Source organism: Cryptomeria japonica, chromosome 10 (assembly GCF_030272615.1).
Source record: "Cryptomeria japonica chromosome 10, Sugi_1.0, whole genome shotgun sequence".
Taxonomy (NCBI): domain Eukaryota; kingdom Viridiplantae; phylum Streptophyta; class Pinopsida; order Cupressales; family Cupressaceae; genus Cryptomeria; species Cryptomeria japonica.
The window spans coordinates 157,234,667-157,253,222 of record NC_081414.1 but is presented as its reverse complement, the minus strand read 5'-3'; the positions used below and the strand labels follow the sequence as shown (position 1 = coordinate 157,253,222).

The 18,556-nt window shown below is 35.2% G+C and overlaps 1 pseudogene; it reads right to left on the bottom strand.

Annotated features, from left to right (window-relative positions):
- Positions 1-10,066: 10,066 nt before the first annotated feature.
- LOC131057697 (heat shock cognate 70 kDa protein-like) lies at positions 10,067-14,288 on the bottom strand (annotated as a pseudogene).
- Positions 14,289-18,556: the final 4,268 nt, after the last annotated feature.

The following is an 18,556-nucleotide window of genomic DNA, read 5'->3' as shown; positions in this document are numbered from 1 at the left end:
CCAGCAAACAATGGATGGGTTTTTGTTGCTATAATAGAAGATCAACTGACACCTACTACTCAACCAGTAGAACAAGCCCTAGCAGCTAAAGTTGAAGTAAAGGATGAATGGATCATTGACTCAGGATGCTCACATCATATGACAGGAGACAAAGGTAAATTCTTGAACTTTCAAGAATATAATGGAGGTTTAGTAAGATTTAGAGATGACAAACCTTGTTCAATCAAAGGTAAGGGTACAATATCTCTTGATAGTAAGCATAACACTGACAATGTCTACTATGTTGAAGGATTATAGCATAATCTTTTGAGTGTTAGTCAATTGGTTGAGAAAGGATTTTAGTTACAATTTAAAAATGAAAAATACAAAATCATGAATAGAACTAGTTTGGAAATTGCAACCGGTAATCAGACTAGAGGTAATATCTTTCATTTGAATAACAGTGAAAAGACATGCTTGATTGCACATATAGATGAAATTTGGTTATGGCATAAGAGACTTTGTCATGTAAACCTTGATTGCATGGTAAAGATTAGTACTTCTAAGGCAGTTAGAGATCTACCTAAAATTGTGAAACCTCAGAATACAATATGTAGGGAATGTCAATTTGGAAAACAAGTTAGAGCTAGTTTCAAAAGTATTCTAGAAAAATCCAATAATGCTCTTGATTTGATTCACACTGATTTATGTGGTCCAGCTAGAACTAAAAGCCTACAAGGTGATAGATATTTCATGCTAATTATTGATGATTATTCTAGAATGTGTTGGGTTACTTTTCTCAGAGAAAAATCATAAGCACTTGGAAAGTTTAAACTGTTCAAAGCAATGGTTGAATATGAATCTGGTAAGAAAATCAAATGTTTAAGATCAGATCAAGGAGGTGAATTCACATCTAAAGAGTTTAATACATTCTGTGAAGTAAATGGAATCAAAAGACAACTATCAGCACCTCGAACACCACAACAGAATGGAGTTGTTGAAAGGAAAAACAAAACTATCTTGGATGCAGCAAGAAGTATGTTATCTGAAGCAAACCTACCACATGTATATTAGAGAGAAGCAGTCAGCACAGTGGTCTATACATTCAACAAAGTTCACATCAAAGGTAAAACCGGTAAGACCCCTCATGAACTATGGTTTGGTAATACTCCTACTCTTAAGTATTTCAAAATTTTTGGAAGTAAATGTTATATCAGAAGAGATGAGTATATTAGCAAATTTGATCCTAGAAGTGATGAAAGAATATTTCTTGGTTATTCATCTAAGAGCAAGGCATATAGATGTTTTAACAAGAGATTGCAAAAAATTGTTGAGAGTACAAATATAAAGATTGATGAACAATTTAGAGGAACTTCAAGGTATATAGACTCTGAACCAGCAACAGGAATTGTGACAAATGAACCTACACCAAATCCACCGGTACAGAATAAAGATCCAATTACCCCGGTACCATCTGAGGATTCCACAGTAATTGAAGAACAACGGCAAACTAAGACACCCCGGTATGTAAGATTGAATCATTCTGAAGATCAAATAATTGGAAACAAATTTAAAGGAGTCTGTCTTATTTCTCAAATTGAACCATCATCTATTAATGAGGCATGTGAAGATAAATTTTGGATTAAAGCTATGGAAGAAGAATTAGAACAAATTGAGAAAAATAATACTTGGACATTAGTTCCTCGACCTAAAAATAAAAATGTAATTGGAACAAAATGGGTTTTTAGAAACAAACTTAATGAAGATGATAAGGTTGTCAGAAATAAAGCAAGACTAGCATGTAAGAGATATTCTCAAAAAGAAGGAGTTGATTACAATGAAACCTTTGCACCGGTAGCCAGAATTGAGGCAGTTAGACTATTCTTGGCTTTTGCAGCTCACAAAAACTACAAAGTTTATCAAATGGATATTAAATGTGCATTTTTGAATGAAGATCTTGAAAAGGAAGTCTATATTGAACAACCTGATGGATTTTTTTTGACAGATGACAACAATATGGTTTGCAAGTTAAGAAAAACTCTGTATGGACTGAAACAAGCCCCAAGAGCTTGGTATGCAAGATTGGATAAGTATCTTTTAAAGATTGGTTTTACTAAAGAAAATGTAGATAACAATTTATATTACAAAATAACTAATGATGACATCTTGATTATAGAAGTATTCGTTGATGATATAATCTTTGGAGGAGAAGATGGATTATGTAAAGAATTTTCTATTAAAATGTAGCAAGAATTTGAAATGTCTATGATTGGAGAAATAAAATTCTTTTTAGGATTGCAGATTTCACAAACTGATAAAGGTATATTCTTGAGTCAATCCAAATACTTAAAAGAGTTACTAAAGAAAATTGGGATGGAGAACTCTAAACCGGTAAGCACACCTATAACTACAAATGACAAATTATCTCAAAGAGATGAATCTACACCTGTTAATCCAACTAGATACAAATCTATGATAGGAGGTTTACTGTATTTGACACAAACCAGACCTGATATTATGAATGCAGTATGTATTGTTTCAAGATTTCAAAGTAATCCTAGAGAAAATCATGAATCAGCAGTAAAAAATATTTTCCGGTACTTACAAGGGACTGCAAATCTTGGATTATGGTATCCTAGAGATGAAAATTTTGATCTATGTGCATACACAGATGCAAATTGGGCAGGAGATGTGGATGATAGAAAAAGCACCATCAGCGGAGCATTCTTTCTTAGAAAGAGATTAGTTTCTTGGTTGAGTAAGAAATAGAGTTGTACATCTTGATCAACAGGAGAATTAGAATATGTTGCAGCAGCAACTAACTGTACACAGGTACTATGCCTTAAGCAAATGTTGAAAGACATAAAGGTAAAATGCAAGGAACCTATTACTATGTATTGTGATAACACTGCAGCAATTGATATATCTAAGAATCCGGTATTACATTCTAAAACAAAACATGTTTCTATCAAACTGAATTTTCTAAGGGAAAAAGTTGAAGAAAAGGAGATAAAACTGGTTTATGTGAACATTAAAGAACAACTTGCAGATATTTTCACAAAACCTTTGCCTAAGGAGACTTTTGAATATCTCAGAGATCGGCTTGGAGTCATACCACCACCGATAGAGACTTAGACAGTTGATGATTGTCATCAACCGTCAAAATTAAAAGACAAAACTTTTACTCCGGTCTTTGATGAGGAAGCTACTTCTCAGGGGGAGTAGTTGGTATTTTGTATATGAAATTGGTATTATTGTAACTTTGACATTTGATGTCAAAGGGGGAGAGATATATATGGAAAAACACATTATCTTTTAAGGAGAGATTGGTATTGAAAAACCTTTGGATAACACATGTTGCTCCCAGGGGGAGAGATTGTTGGTTTTTGGTATTTGGCATTTCTATTTTGGCACTTTGATGGTTTTTCCATCTTGCGTTGCCATCAATGCCAAAGGGGGAGATTGTTGGTATTTTGGTATGGTTTTGTCATTGATGTCAACACCTACTAAAACACTAGCACTTTGGAGATCCAACAGCATTCATCAGCAAGCAAGTAACCATTGCACAGTTAGTGGTATATGGTTCACCGGCAGGATATAATGATCACCGACACTCGGAATTATATGAAAACACTTGGTAATGTTGAAGACATCGTTTGGACATCTTGTCCTAGAGTTTTGTTCATTGGTATATTCATATTTGCATATTTGCTTTTACCGACAAATAGGTCCAAGGTTACCTAGGGTTTCACCGGCAAGTTTATCTTTTCCAGATCAGTATGGCATGCTATGGAAATGATTAATTATTGTTGTAAATGCATTAAGCCGACATGTTTAATCGGTTATTGCATCGAATATTATATTGTTTGTAAAATATTTTTATTGTAATATCTTGTAGAGCCGACCTACTAAAATTGGTCTTAGGTTATGGTATAAATGTAAGATCTTATTTGTAAGATCGAATGTGGAATGCGAAAAAGAATTGTGTGAAGGTATATGCGAAATTAAGCAGAGCTATACATGAAGACATCATTTGAAGGTGAAGCTAGGTTTTTGTGGAAGCATATCAACATTACACCGGTACTGAATCCAGCATATGAAGATGCTATTTTGTGCAGTACATTCTTATTGGATTTAACCATCCAACTGTAGTGAGTGTGACTCCCATTTTGTGATTGAGCAGTGAGCTCTAGGCTGTTGGCCTTTTTGCATGTGCAGACCCCATTTATGTACACTTACTATCTGCAGTAGTATCATTTGATTATGGATAAGGTTTCCCACATACAAATATTGGTGTTATGTGTTGTGGATGACTTTGTGTTTATGTTTCATGCATTAATCTTTACCGGTATAGTAATTAACTGTTAACACTGTCTACCGGCATACTTAATTAGTTTACCGGCATTAAACATTAAGTTGGTTAAGTTGTTTTTGGTTTGAATTTAGTTGACAACTGATTCACCCCCCCTCTCAGTTGTCTCTGGGACCTAACATTATGTGCATATGTTTTCATGTTTATTTGTTTTATTAATTCTATTAATTGTTCTGAATCTATGAATAAAGTTTAAAAGAGGATTTTATTGTCAACTGATTCACTCCACGACCCCACTTCCGCCCCCCACCCCTCTCAATTGTGTGGATATTTAACAATTGGTTAGCACATGGTTTTACTTTACCACTAGTTCTTTTTGTATGATATTTTGTCTATAAAAGCAAGCACATGTTTAGTGGTTAAAGTTGGCTGATGGTTTTGGGTTGTCATTGTATTGAGTCCTTTGGAGGATTGCATTTGTGAAGCATAGCATGGGATGTGTGGATTCATGCTTGGACACATGAGAATGCATTAGAGGGCTTGATCATTCAAAGGCATTCATTGTAACTTCGTTGCTTTATGGCTCATTAATATGATATAGTATGGATGCTTTTGGAGGCTAGGTTTTTCCCTCATGAGGGTTTTCACAGGATATATCGTGTTATCTTGCAGCTTGTCTATTTTGATCTATGCATTATGGTGATTTCGTAAGCTTGTATGCATGCTTTTCTCTCATGGATTATGTAGGAAATGGATTATTAGAATGTGGGTTTAAAGCATTATTTCCTCATAATAACAATGTCTTCCTCTTTGCCTTTGGGAATAAGTTTAATCATCCCTTGATTAATCACATTTCATAGAAAGCCAGTTTCAATTCCCTTATGGTAGACATTGTAAAAATCTTCTAAAATGTGAGGCCAAAGAGCTCTATAAAATTACACCAAAAGTCAGTCAATTTTTGGGCTTTTTTCTAAGGCCATGCATTGAAGAGCAACATGAAATTATTCTGTGGAAAGGAGGTGGTCGAGAAATTTACTATATTCGGGATCTATTTTCTTAGGAATACAACCAGCCACACTCTCCTCAAGCATGCAATCAGTAAAAAGGTTTCTGAAGTGTTCATATAAGGTATTGATATTATCAAAATGACTACTATACAAGGAACCATTAGTAGATTTAACCGTAGAGATTTGCTCTGGATTTTATACTTGTGATTAAGATATTGAAAGAAAAATTTGGACCCATAGTCACTATTTCAATCCATTGAAGACGAGCACAAATTTGGGCACCTTTGCCTCTGTAAGCAACCATTTTTCGAAGTAGATTTTCAACATTGGCCACATTTTGTTGTAGAGAGATGTTGCATGTGTCATAAGCCAAAGGTGACCTCCCATGTTCCAGCTGTCCTTCAATGGATTCTCAAGTCTGCGACATTTTGTAGTAGTTCTCCATCCATAGTCATGGAAGGAAGTACATCTGACAATAATTCTCCCCCATCAGTTAATCCAACTGTCTTGAAATGGTTTAGGTTTAACATTCCAAATGGCCACAAGGCCATCTATGCAATCTTGATTCTTGAGATGAGAAACATTCAACTTGTAGGGCAGGTCATTGGAAAGAAGAGTGGAATTCGAGAGGGACAGAATGGTGAAGATGGGAAGGCGATCAAAAAGAGTGGCTAGGAGGTCTAAAGAAACAAGACGACTAGGAGGAAAAAAAATAACTCGTTTTGAATCCTTCTGTTGGGAATGTGAAGTCCAACGGTCACATGACCCTTCACGTTCTCCCAACTGTTCATTTCATATCTGAATATGATTATATAATGGCTGTGTGGAGCCCATGTATTTGAGTTGATTAATAGAAGTTATTCCCTGCTTTGAGTGTGGATGTAGGCATATTTGCCGAACCACGATAAATCATGTGTTGTCTCTTTTTATTGCTTTTCTGTTTGTGTTATTGTTTTCTCTGCTCTTTCTAATCTTTACAATTGGTATCAGAGCCATGTTGGCTTGAGCAGAGATGGAGGAAGAAGGAGTAGGTAAAATTTATAACTTCTATGGCAGTTTTACGTTCCATGTAAAACTATGTTTCAAGCGCCGCATACATTGGTGGGATGGCTGGAAGAAAGAGGGGAACTCAATTGAAGAGGATAATCCAGCGAAAGAAAAGGATGTTGGGATTCTTATTTGCTCTCCCCTTGAGCTAGCCTTGGCACTTATTGGCCAAATTGTTAATGGTCGGAAAGTTGTTGGCATTCGTGTGGTGAAGGTTGAACGCCATGATAGTCCCTGTATAGATGCTGGAATTTCTAAGCTGAAAGATGTTGAAAAAGTGGTTGTTGTTGAAGAGGATGAACTCAAGAGATTGCGGGAGGAAGAGTGTATGTCATTGGAAACCCAAGCTGAATCTGCTGTTGACTCCCAGGATGAGGAGGGTGCAGATTGGAGTGAGGTAGCAGGGCAAGGAGGCCTGGGAGAAATTTTGGCTTCGGAGAGTTATGTGGATGGCATGGCCTTGGTGAAAATAAAGAGGCACTCCCATAATGATGACAACCTTTGTGCAGATAATTTCATAGAAGCCTATGAGCCTATGGATTTAGATGACATAGTAAATGATAAAAGTCAGTTTTCTGGTTTGAAGTGAAAGCGACCATGGACAGGAGCAGAGGACAATGGGCATCGCTCCAAGCGGTTTCAGGTGTCACATGGAGTGAATGAAAATGTTATTGAATCTGTTAATGCTTATTCTAATGGAGGAGGAGATGTTTTATCTCGACCAAAATGCATTGACATTCACCAACCTGATTGGATGGATGTGGATGATAGTGCCAATGTCAATAATGAACAACCTGAGGGTGAAAGAACTCGAACTCGTGATAACAATCTGATGGAGTTGTTTGATGATGAAAATAATGCCATTGTTTTGTTCCTTGTAAGGTCTGAGTTTTATGTTTGGATATTAGAATCCAGTAATTGTGAATCTGTAGATATTCTGTTACGGGGGAGTTTAGGTGATGGTGATGAAGAAATGTATTTTAAATTAGGACAAAGTGGTGTTTCGGTTTTTGGCATAATGGGTGAGTTTGTGCCTGATAGAGTTTTTAACTTTGCTTTGATTTGGAAAAAGCTGATTCGAAGCGTATGTGAACAAGAGTTCGCGAAGCTAAAATCTAGCAGACTGGTTTTCATGTGAATTTTGAAAATGAAAGCAGGGATGCCAATGCATGGCTGTGCCAGTTGGCCTTCACAAGGGAGATTGTTGGGAATGTGAAGTCCAACGGTCACATGACCTTTCACGTTCTCCCAACTGTTCATTTCATATCTGAATATGATTATATAATGGCTGTGTGCAGCCCATGTATTTGAGTTGATTAATAGAAGTTATTCCTTGCTTTGAGTGTGGATGTAGGCATATTTGTCGAACCAAGATAAATCGTGTGGTCTCTTTTTATTGCTTTTTTGTTTCTGTTATTGTTTTCTCTGCTCTTTCTAATCTTTACACCTTCAAGCAACCATATCCACATGCATAAAGTCAAACTAGTAAGGAGCTTCGTATATGGCTATGGACATCCATAAAGAATAAGGGTAGAGGAGATATAGAAGGGAACTTACCTAATGATACTCATGATTACTATCTTATCGTTGAAATTTATAATCTGATCATTACTTGCTGATCAACGATAGAAAGAATAAAAAATTCATTTGCAATACCCAGATTTAACTGTTCAACCTACGATTGCTTCTATTATTTATTAGTTCTACATTGAGAAGGTATAAGCTTGTGTACCTGGTTCCTTTCGCAGATTGGCGACGACTTGCTTGTCTCAACCTTCACCAATGGCCCACGTCTGGACTCTGTGCCTCCAAGAATAATTCTGAAATGTATTAGACACCTTTCCACTTCCAGGAAATGATACGAATTCCTTCTTCTGGTCAGGTATTATTTCAGGAACAGGTAAATGAATAGAGGTAGATGAAGGGTCCCCTTCCTATCGTTTCTATTGGAAATCTGGTCCCTTTATGAGAGCAGAATAGAGTTGCAGGAGAATGCTGAAGTCGCCACGTTTTTCCGTTATGGTAGATTTCTCAATGTCTCAAGTTTTCCACGAACTTGAGAGCGTCAAAGTGGTGTGTTGAAGTTATTAACTAAGCCGTGTGACATAAGTTAGTAAGATTGAGGTTTCATGGAAGGGGCTTCTAAAAAATAGAGTTGGAGCTGTTGAGATTTTTTAGGAATATTTTAAATCTGTTGGTCCCATGAATTTTGTGATGCAGTTCAGAAAATCAGTCTAAAAAATTTGTTTTTCGTCCAAATGGAAATATAAACTTAGATGTTTGTTTTTAGCTTCACCCCATTTTCACCCGCCTAAATATGCAAGCTTAAAAAGTAAGAGCTTCTATTTCCTAAGAAAAGATTTCAAATACTCATAGCGCATTATTTTTTTCTTTATGAGATCTCCTCTTCTTAAAAAAATAGAAGTTTAAACCCCTCCATGAAACCACACCCTAAGTCTTGTACCCTTTTAGTCACCACATCTTCAAGAGAGCATAAGAAGTAATCAGCTGAAGTGGAGTTCAGCTACTATGTGGAAGAAATAATCTTAATTAATTCTATAAGTTATTGGCACGGTTTGATTAATGTCACATCTCAATTTATCTTAGTTCATGGATTAAGATTTTGTTTGGTCATAATTATCTTCATATGTTAATTAGATCTATTTTTATTTCATATTTTTGGTTTCTTAATTTATTTTCTACTTTAAATAAGTAATTTGTTATTTAACATATGTTCATTTTTTTAAAAAAAAATTACAAAAATGTCAAATGTTTAGGATTCAAGGTCTATACACTAGCAATAATTTATTCATTTAATAGTTAATGAAAATAAAAATGCATGTTCATGATAGTTCAATAATAATTTATTGTGATAATAGCTTTACAATTGTAACAAAACAAATCTATTTTTTCATAGTCAGATAAATCTATAGATATCGAACATCATTTATTAGAAATCTTGTGACAAAGAAAAGAGTTAAAATGAAACTTTGTAGAACTAATGATTTTTTTGATTAATTTAATTACAAAAGCATGTCAAAAGAAAATTTTGCAAAGATAAGACACTTATTAATAGCTACTACAATAAGCATCAAGAAGGAGATTGATAACTCTTAAAAAAATGTCTGCTCCATCCAATCTCCTCTTCCAAACCCTCCTATCCATTGCAAAAATTCATCCTTATCTCATCCATTGTAAGATTTCCTTAAACTTATTTGTTATCACCGCTGAGGTTTTTTAAATCTCTTCACCACTTCACTTCGGTGCTTATTGTTCATTACATGTAGAGATTGAACTGTCTTTTTGCAACTACAAATAAACTTGTAGCAATTTTTATTATTAAAGCAAACTTACAAGGAAACCCATCTATTCGCCTACACATCTTACATACTAATCATTTCGTAATTTGCATTAATTTGAATTGAAAGCCAAAATTCAGTAACACTATAATTCATGTTTAATCTCGTATTAATATGGGCTATCTCAATAAAACCCCTTTTGTTTTGAATTTAAATGAAGGTTAAATAATTAAATAGGCAGAAAAATTATGGTGTTATTAATTGAGTGGATTACCCTAGAACTATCCTCTGTAAAATCATTAGTAACAGATAGGACTTTTCAGGAATATCAATTTTTAAAGACAATTTCATGACATTCAATCTAATGTACTGTGAAATAAAAAATATTAATAAAAAAGTTTAGTGGAATAAAAAAAATTAAATAAAATAAAAAAATCTAATGTACTGTAAACATTAATATGATAAGTACAAATGTAATAACGAGTAGCATTTAAAGTTATTTCCTTTGATAGCATGAAGAAACAAAATTGCGCTGCTAAACCAGCTTCTACTATGCTAATTCACGAAAATGGAAAGCACGGTACTTCACCAAAGTTATAAACACAAAATAGCAAACCTTATTTCTTCAAATTGCATAATTCCATTTATGTCAGGGGCTTGCATTCCAACGTCAATTCGTTCAATTTGGCTTGCAATTCATAAGTTTCTGCAGAGTCATGACTGTCTAACCATTGCTCAGCATTATTCAGGGCCCCCATGATCCCTTCAACAAGACTTTCCTGCACCATCCCTTTCTCCCTGGCCTCTCTCACCCTACCTTTCATGTTACAAACATAACTCTCCAGATTGTTTTTAGCAAGATGCTTCTTTGCTGCTTCTTCGTCCTCTTTTCGAAATATGTCTGCATCAGCCACCATTCTATTTATCTCCTCGTTGCTCAGTCTCTCACTCTCATTTGTAACAGTAATCTGATTGTTTCTCCCTGTTCCCATGTCCTGGGCAGAGGCTGTGAGAATTCCCTCTATATCCACTTGAAAGCGAACTCTTATATCTGGCACCTCACACCGAGCAGGTAGAATCCCACTGACGACAAACTCACCCAGCAAATTGTTTTGTGCAACCAAAGGTCTCTCGCCTTCATAAATTAGAAAATTTGCATTTGTCTGGTTGTCAAACCTTGTGGTGACAGACGACTCTTTCAGAGTAGGAATGGGAGTATTGCGGGGAACTACTACATGCCTGACACCATTATCGGCTGAAATTCCAAGACTTAAAGGAGTCACATCCATCAAGACTAACTGGATGTTTTCATTGTTCAGTACAGCTGCCTGCAAAGCTGCACCGTAAGCAACTGCCTCGTCTGGATTTACATTTTTGCAGAGCTCCTTTCCCCCCAAAAATTGACTTAGCAATTCCTGGATCTTGGGTATACGTGAAGAACCTCCTACTAATATAATGTCGTTCATTTGGTTTTTGCTCATCTTGGAGTCTTCTATGCATTGCTTCCCTAATTGCATGCATTTGTCAAATAGGTCTGCGTTAATCTCCTCGAACTTGGCTCTCCTGATCTTTGTGTGGAAATCTTGCCCTTCATAGAGGCAATCTATGTCAATTACAGTCTCTACTGCCGAAGACAAACTTCTTTTCGCCCTCTAGCACTCTGAGCGTAGTCTGCGAAGAGCTTTGGGACTAGTACTCATATCGATTTTATATTTTTTGTTGAACTGCTGAACACAGTAATTGAGCATGTTATTGTCAAAATCCTCGCCTCCCATATGCATGTCCCCTCCAACAGCTTTTACCTCAATCATACCTCTTTCAACTGTAAGAATAGATACCTCAAAGGTACCTCCTCCAAGGTCAAAAACTAGAATATTTCTTTTCTCTTCCCCCAATAAAGCAAAGCTATAAGTTATTGCTGCAACCGTGGGTTCATTGATGATCCGCATGACATTTAGCCTTGCAATTTTACCAGCATCTTTTGTTGCTCGCTTCTGCGAATCATTAAAATAAGCAGGCACAGTAATCACAGCATTCTTCACATCACACTGGAGGTATTGTTCGGCAACCATCTTCATTTTCACCAGCACCATGGACGAGATTTCCTCAGCTGCAAATAGCTTTTTCTCACCTTTATAAGCCACTTCAATCATAGGCTTATCATTCTTACCAGGCAGGATAGTGAATGGCCATAATTGTTTGTCAGACTGCACAGAGGGATCATTATATCTCCTTCCAATGAGTCTCTTGGCATCAAACACAGTGTTGCGAGGATTAGTTGAAATCTGGAACTTGGCACCATCTCCAACAACTCTTTCATTGGGGGTGAAAGCAACCACGGAAGGAGTGGTTCTGTTTCCTTGGTCATTAGCAATAATTTCAATTCTGTCGTGCTGCCACTCCCACACAGCTGTAAGTTGTTCCAAGATCAATGCCAATAGCCTTATCTTTGCCCTCTTTGTCCATGTTATATTCTGCATGAATGTGAGGAAAATATTTGGAAAGTTTTCAGTTATATAACCCACAGGAAACTGCTGTTATCAATTCTTAAAATTTTAGGAACAGAATGCAACCATAAACATATTGCAAAAGCCTTCTAATACAAACACGAGATAATCCTTTGTTTTTTTCAAAGTTATCTCCTAGGCCCACTCACTCTCTAGCATTCCAATCAAACGCCAACAGTCTAACCGCCCTAATCAAACTTTTGACAAGTTTTTAGCATTGCATGAATAGAAACAGTAGCCATTAAAGCAGTTATATTGCAAATTATTTCAATCGTCTTGCAACCGACACGTGCAAACTAGTGATGCTTGCAGGCTCACGGCAAATAGTCTTTAGCATTCATCTAAATTTCCTAATTGCTGGAATCGTCTTTGAACATAAACTGGGTCCTGATTTGTGTGAACGCCACCTGGTATCTTTGTTTATTGAATAAACTAATGCAATCGTCATGATACTGGGGGCAATAATTAATAAATGTCATGGTAGAACCAGAAATGAAAACTATTCCATAATGGATGTGAATGAAGAAAATAGAGAGAAATGACCTAAAAGCCAGCTAAGGTATCTCATATCTAAGTAAACCGCATTTTCTATTTTAATTAATGATTCCAACACTAAAATAAAAGAGCACGAGATATCTGGACAAACTTAACACTAATGTGGCATTAAAAGGAGATCCAGGAAATACAGTGAGGAGGTTTTTATAGGGCTCGTCAAGGTAAATTCTCCTTGGAGGATTTGCTTGTGTAGGGTAATTTAGCAATAAACATATTTCTATTTTTTCCCTGTTGCGAATCCAAAAGATCCCCATCCGATAACTAGTGTCAGGCCAACAAAGCTGAGGCAGAACCTGCAGAGGATATGTCTAGACAAGTAGTTAAAGCTAATTTCCTATCAAACTCCTATATAGATTTTCATTCATTTGGGTCTTCAATCAACTTAATTCTTATCTCCACTTGTTTAAAGAAGCTTTGTAATCTTGAATTTTGAATCGTGTAAGAATTTCTTTGGTGTACTTCATTTGAGAAAGATTTATTTTTCTATGTGTTTGCCACACTTCAATTCCAATAAAGTAATTCCAATAAAGTAATGAAGTAATCCAAGATTAGACATACTCAAAATTGATCTTCATATCTTCATTCATATCTTGTATTAGTGATTGATTATTCCCAATAATGAGCAAATCATCAACATATAACACAAAACTAAGAGGTTGTGTGACATATACAGCCTTTGTCAATTCTCCATTGAATGGAACTCAATAAATTATACATTATTTGCAATGTAGCCTTTCTAAAAAGATTTGGACCTCTTTCAAATCCCACTTTTATCAATTAATATAGAAAAATTACTATACACAGTATAGTATATATTCGAAAAAGGAACAACTGAATTCTAATGAAGATGTCCACCAAAAAAGTTCAAGTCATAAACAGGATCAAAAGTTTAGTAATGGAACACTTCACAATGTACATAAGGGGTCTCAAATTCAAATCGTAACTGATCCATAAAAATAAGAATGTATTATTAAAACACAGAGACTCCTTTCAAACTATAAACACTAAAAGCATGTAGCATGCTTGTGGTGATTATACTTACAGAAAATAGCTTGTCTGATGAAATAGCTGACAAAATGATGGCCTTAAGTTGATAGTTTTCCTTGTTCTTGACCGCCCTTTCAATAGACAGCCCTAAAGCAAATGGAAACAGAGTTGTCCTTGTCAAATAATTGAACAAATTTAAAATGAATTCAATGTACAAATAGAGCAGAGCAAACAGAGCACATAAACAATAAATGATATAGAGATTATGTGGTTCGTCAATATGACTACATCCACAGAAAAGGCAGACTCAATATCTTTATTATTGAACAACAGATAATACAAGTTTTTCAACATATTACAATTAACAATCTCCAATATATAAAAGTGATTTGAAAGACAGCGTAATAGAAGAGGCCTGGAATGTGAAGGGGCAAAACCTGTTGGACTTCACATAATTAATAGCTGATACAAGTTTGAATGAAGCCGTTCGCCTGACGGCCTTCTTTTTCTAAAGAGATAAAAGTCCAATTTTAATCTGCCTACACTAAAATATTGTTATATAGTGTTAGTATATTGCATTTAAAATTTCAAGGATCCCGTGTCTTCTCTATTTAAAACCTTATAGCTTTAGCTTTATAGAGGTTTCTGAACATCCTTGCATGTTCACTTCATTGTTAATTGAACAACATAATATCTTTTTTCTTTTTTTTCATTTATTTATCTTATATATTTTAATAATTTATATAATTTCAAAAAATTAAAATTGATGATTACTTTTTTCCAGAAAGAAATTTATAACATCATATATTTCTATATGAGATTACATCTTGTAAAAGCTGAAGAAACTTTACAAGAGGAAAAACAACAAGAAACGAGTACAGCAGCAACACAGCCACAAAGAAAAGAGTGGACAGCAAACAGCTGGGAAAGAAACAAAAACAGAGGCCAAGAAAACAAACAAAAGAAGAGCAGCCCAACGAGAGACAAAGCTCCCAACACGAAGAAACAAAGCCTAAAGAGTGTACAAAGAGATCAAGATTGATTAAATACGGGGAGGATGTTTGCCGCAAATGAGAATCCTTTAACTGTTCCGTAATTTCCCATCTATCCACAGCCAATTGTAAACCTTCATCTAAAAGGGTATCTGCCTCGAAATTTTGCTCTCTGTAGACCTGAATAAAACATATTTGGGCAAATGAAATGCAATCAAATCTTTAATAGATGAGAGAATCAAAATTTCCACCCGATAGATCTTATTTATCCATTTGATGATGACTTCGGAATTTCGAAAGACTTGAATTTTATTTAGATTTTTGTCCATAGCCAAAGTCAGCAGTAGTTTAAGGCTATAATCTCTGCAAAGTTATTTGCACCACTGCCCAAACCAGCACTGAAGCAGACATAATGTTTTGGATTATAAAATAACATGCTTCCTGTCCCACAAAAATCAGGATTGCCTTGACAAGCCCCATTTAAAAAACTCCAAAGATAAGATTTCAATCAAAAGGGGAGTCATGAGACTCCATATTTTCACCTTGATATATTTTGAAAATGGATAAAAAATAGATAAAATCTGAGATGAGTGCTGAAAGAAAAAGATCACATTGTTTTGAAAAATTACAACATTTCTGACCAGCCAAATACCGCAACAAGAAGTGATAGAGTCCTATAATTGTTTAGTGCCCCATTGTAATACCAATTCTCAAAACAAATAGTAGTGTACCTCCATCCCTGAGCAATCATTATTTCCAAATCAGACCACACTTAAAATAAGAAGAAAAGAAACATTAAACCATTGGTTAATTAAAAATGGCCAACCAATTTTGAACAATCCTTCCTTAAAAAAACAAACCTAAAGCAGCTGCAAGGGACCCGCTGTCACAGCTTTAAAAAAATAAAGTTGACATTTCATAAACGCCAAGAAAGGGCCACTGCCCGGGACTCAGTCAAGTAGCAAGGTCAACAGTTCAGGGCTAATTAGTGTTGAGACATGGATCAGTTAGGACTCGAACCTAGGACCTTCCATACGTTGCTGGAGTGCTCTACCACTGAGCTACTGGCCCCTCTTGGACCAGTCCATCGTCGGTCCGGGTGTGGCTTATTTCCAACACCCGGCACCCCCCTTAAGCCACACCTCTCGTGTGCTTGGGGCTCCTAGTCTGGACCTGGCTCTGATACCATGTTGAGACATGGACCAGCTAAGACTCGAACCTAGGACCTTCCATACGCTGTTGGAGTGCTCTACCACTGAGCTACTGACCCCTCTTGGACCAATCCATAGTCGGTCCAGGTGTGGCTTATTTCCAACACCAACAATTAGCAAACAACATTCAAATTAAAACCTTCCTACTAAATAAGGAACTGACTTCTAATTCTAATATTGTTATATATTTTTAAAAAAAAAAGAAAGAGAGAGAGGTTATATACTCAAAACTTCTTACTCCATGGAAATAAATTATGAATATTCATCCTGATTTTTCATTTTGGTGTTGTGTTTACTGAAAGACACTGGATACTGGATAGCTTGTTTCTCAAATAAGCTTTGGCACCCAGCACAAATGGGTTGAGAAAAGAGGCAGGGGTACAAAATTGAAGTCCACAAAATTTTCTTGTCATATGAAGAAAGATGGGTTTTTGAAAAGGTCCAAATCATTTTAGAAGAGGGATTCAGATATAATAATAGAATTCAATTGATATCCATAAACTAATGCAAACTCAACAATACACCAGCTGCAAAGAAATAAACAGTCTCCTTTAGTCTAAACCTTTTTAAAGAGAAAGAATTCACATATAAAATACAGTCCAACTGGCAACTATAAAACTAATTCAAATTCAACAATACATCAGTTATAAAGTTATAAAGTTTAAAGTCCATAGTTGAAAAACTTGGACTCGGCAATGATTCGGCAAGCTCAAAAAAATTTTAAAAACTCGGGACTTGCAAAAACTCGAGAAAAAATTCGGCAATAACTCGGTAACTTTATCGAACATTCGAAAATACATTCATATAATCATATTACATTTTAACTAATTATTCAGTCATATAATCATATTACATTTTTATTTACGCTCAAAAACCAGATGAAAACCTTGGTGCATCCTGTCTCATGGCCAAAAAATAGAAGTTGTGAATCAAATTTGTAATTCCTGAAGAGTTTTTCTCGAGAAATAAGATTTAACACGCAAGATTTCATGAGTATTTCCTCAAAAACGCTGCGTGTTTTTATAGAAACTCGGAACCAAGCTTAATGACGAGTGACTCGGCTAGTGTTTTGATCCACGAATACTCACGAGTTTTTGAAAAACCCGCAGAGTTTTTCATCTATTTAAACCACCATCTACAAAAAGAAATAAACAGTCCTAAAAAATAGTTAAGTTCTCAACACACATAATGCTGAGACAGTATTTCCAATAGTATGACGAAACAATTAAAGAAAACTAATTATACAATGGGTAAAAGAAATTAACTGACATATTTATCATTTCATTCGGTATCTTTCTGGATGTAAGATATTTCGGGCACCTACGAACATTTCTGTAATAAGTAATCACAGGAAAGCAGTTCGACTCGCTTGCTAGAAAATTGCCATCGTCCACCGAAGGAATTATGTAACAAACCAAGGACTGTAGAAAGTTTTGTTCGTAGAGTGAATTTTAGTCCCTATCTGAAAGCTCGTTTTCTGCGGTTATGATTTGATAAAATTGGTTTTCGGTAGATATTTTCTATTAACTTAATAAAAACTGAAAGATTTAAAAGATGGTAAGAAGAGAAAGGATTCTGAATTTTTTTATTTTTTTAAAAAACTTAAGAAGACACCACACACCAACCACAGAATTACAAAAACAGACGGAAGGGTTATCATTGTTGATTGATAAGATTTTGATATTATAATATTTTATTTTTTTTGATAAAAGTGGATAGAATCACTGAATTATATTAAATTTTAAAAGTTTTTTATAGTGTCTGATTCAAAAAGCACTGAAGGGAAAGAACCAGTAAGAAAACTCTTTAGTATTGCTTAAGTTGATATTATAATACTTGCTAAACAATACTTTGATATTTTAATACTTGCTAAACAATACATGAATGATTAGATTCTTGGCTTGGCATTATTTTCCTTTCGAAACAGAATATGACATCATTACCATGGAAGGGTTAACAATTAACTTTTATGTGATATAAAGTTAATATGGTTTCATGAGGGGTTATCTAAAATTTCTTAGTGAATTTAGAGATTATCTAAAAATTTTGAAGAAACGGATGGTCTCATCTTGAAAACTACAATACAAAAAAAATTCCTTTCAAAAATTTCTTAAATTTTAATCACATAAATCTTAAAAAACTCGTCTTCTAATAACATTATGCAATTGAAAATTCCTAAATTGATGGGAAAATTTTCCAACCCCGTTCAATAAATTTTTTTCAAGTTTTTATGAAGTTATAAATGGATCTTATAATATGTGTTTACTCCTTAACCTGTCTCTCTTTGATTTCAGAACCTGAAGTACAGGGGCATAGGAGTGCCTCACTGCCTCCTAAGCTATCCTTTGTGTGATGAACTGTGGAAAAAGGGCACAACTGTTAAATGTTGCTTTGCTTTTCTGGGCTTGGGGCAAAACATAAAGGTCCCAGATCCTCAAGATACAGTAGTATTGATTATTAGAGAGAAACTTATTCCAAGGCACACTCCTTTTCAAAGTGACAAAAGGAATTCAAGAGTCTTCTATTTTTCTTGGTCACATTTTAAAAGGTTTTAAGAAAGTCTTTTATTTTTCTTGGTCACATTTTAGAAGGTCTTGAGAAATAGGGGTTACAGGGGAAGGTCGCTTCAGCAGGGATGATTGCCAAGTCAACTTCTAGGG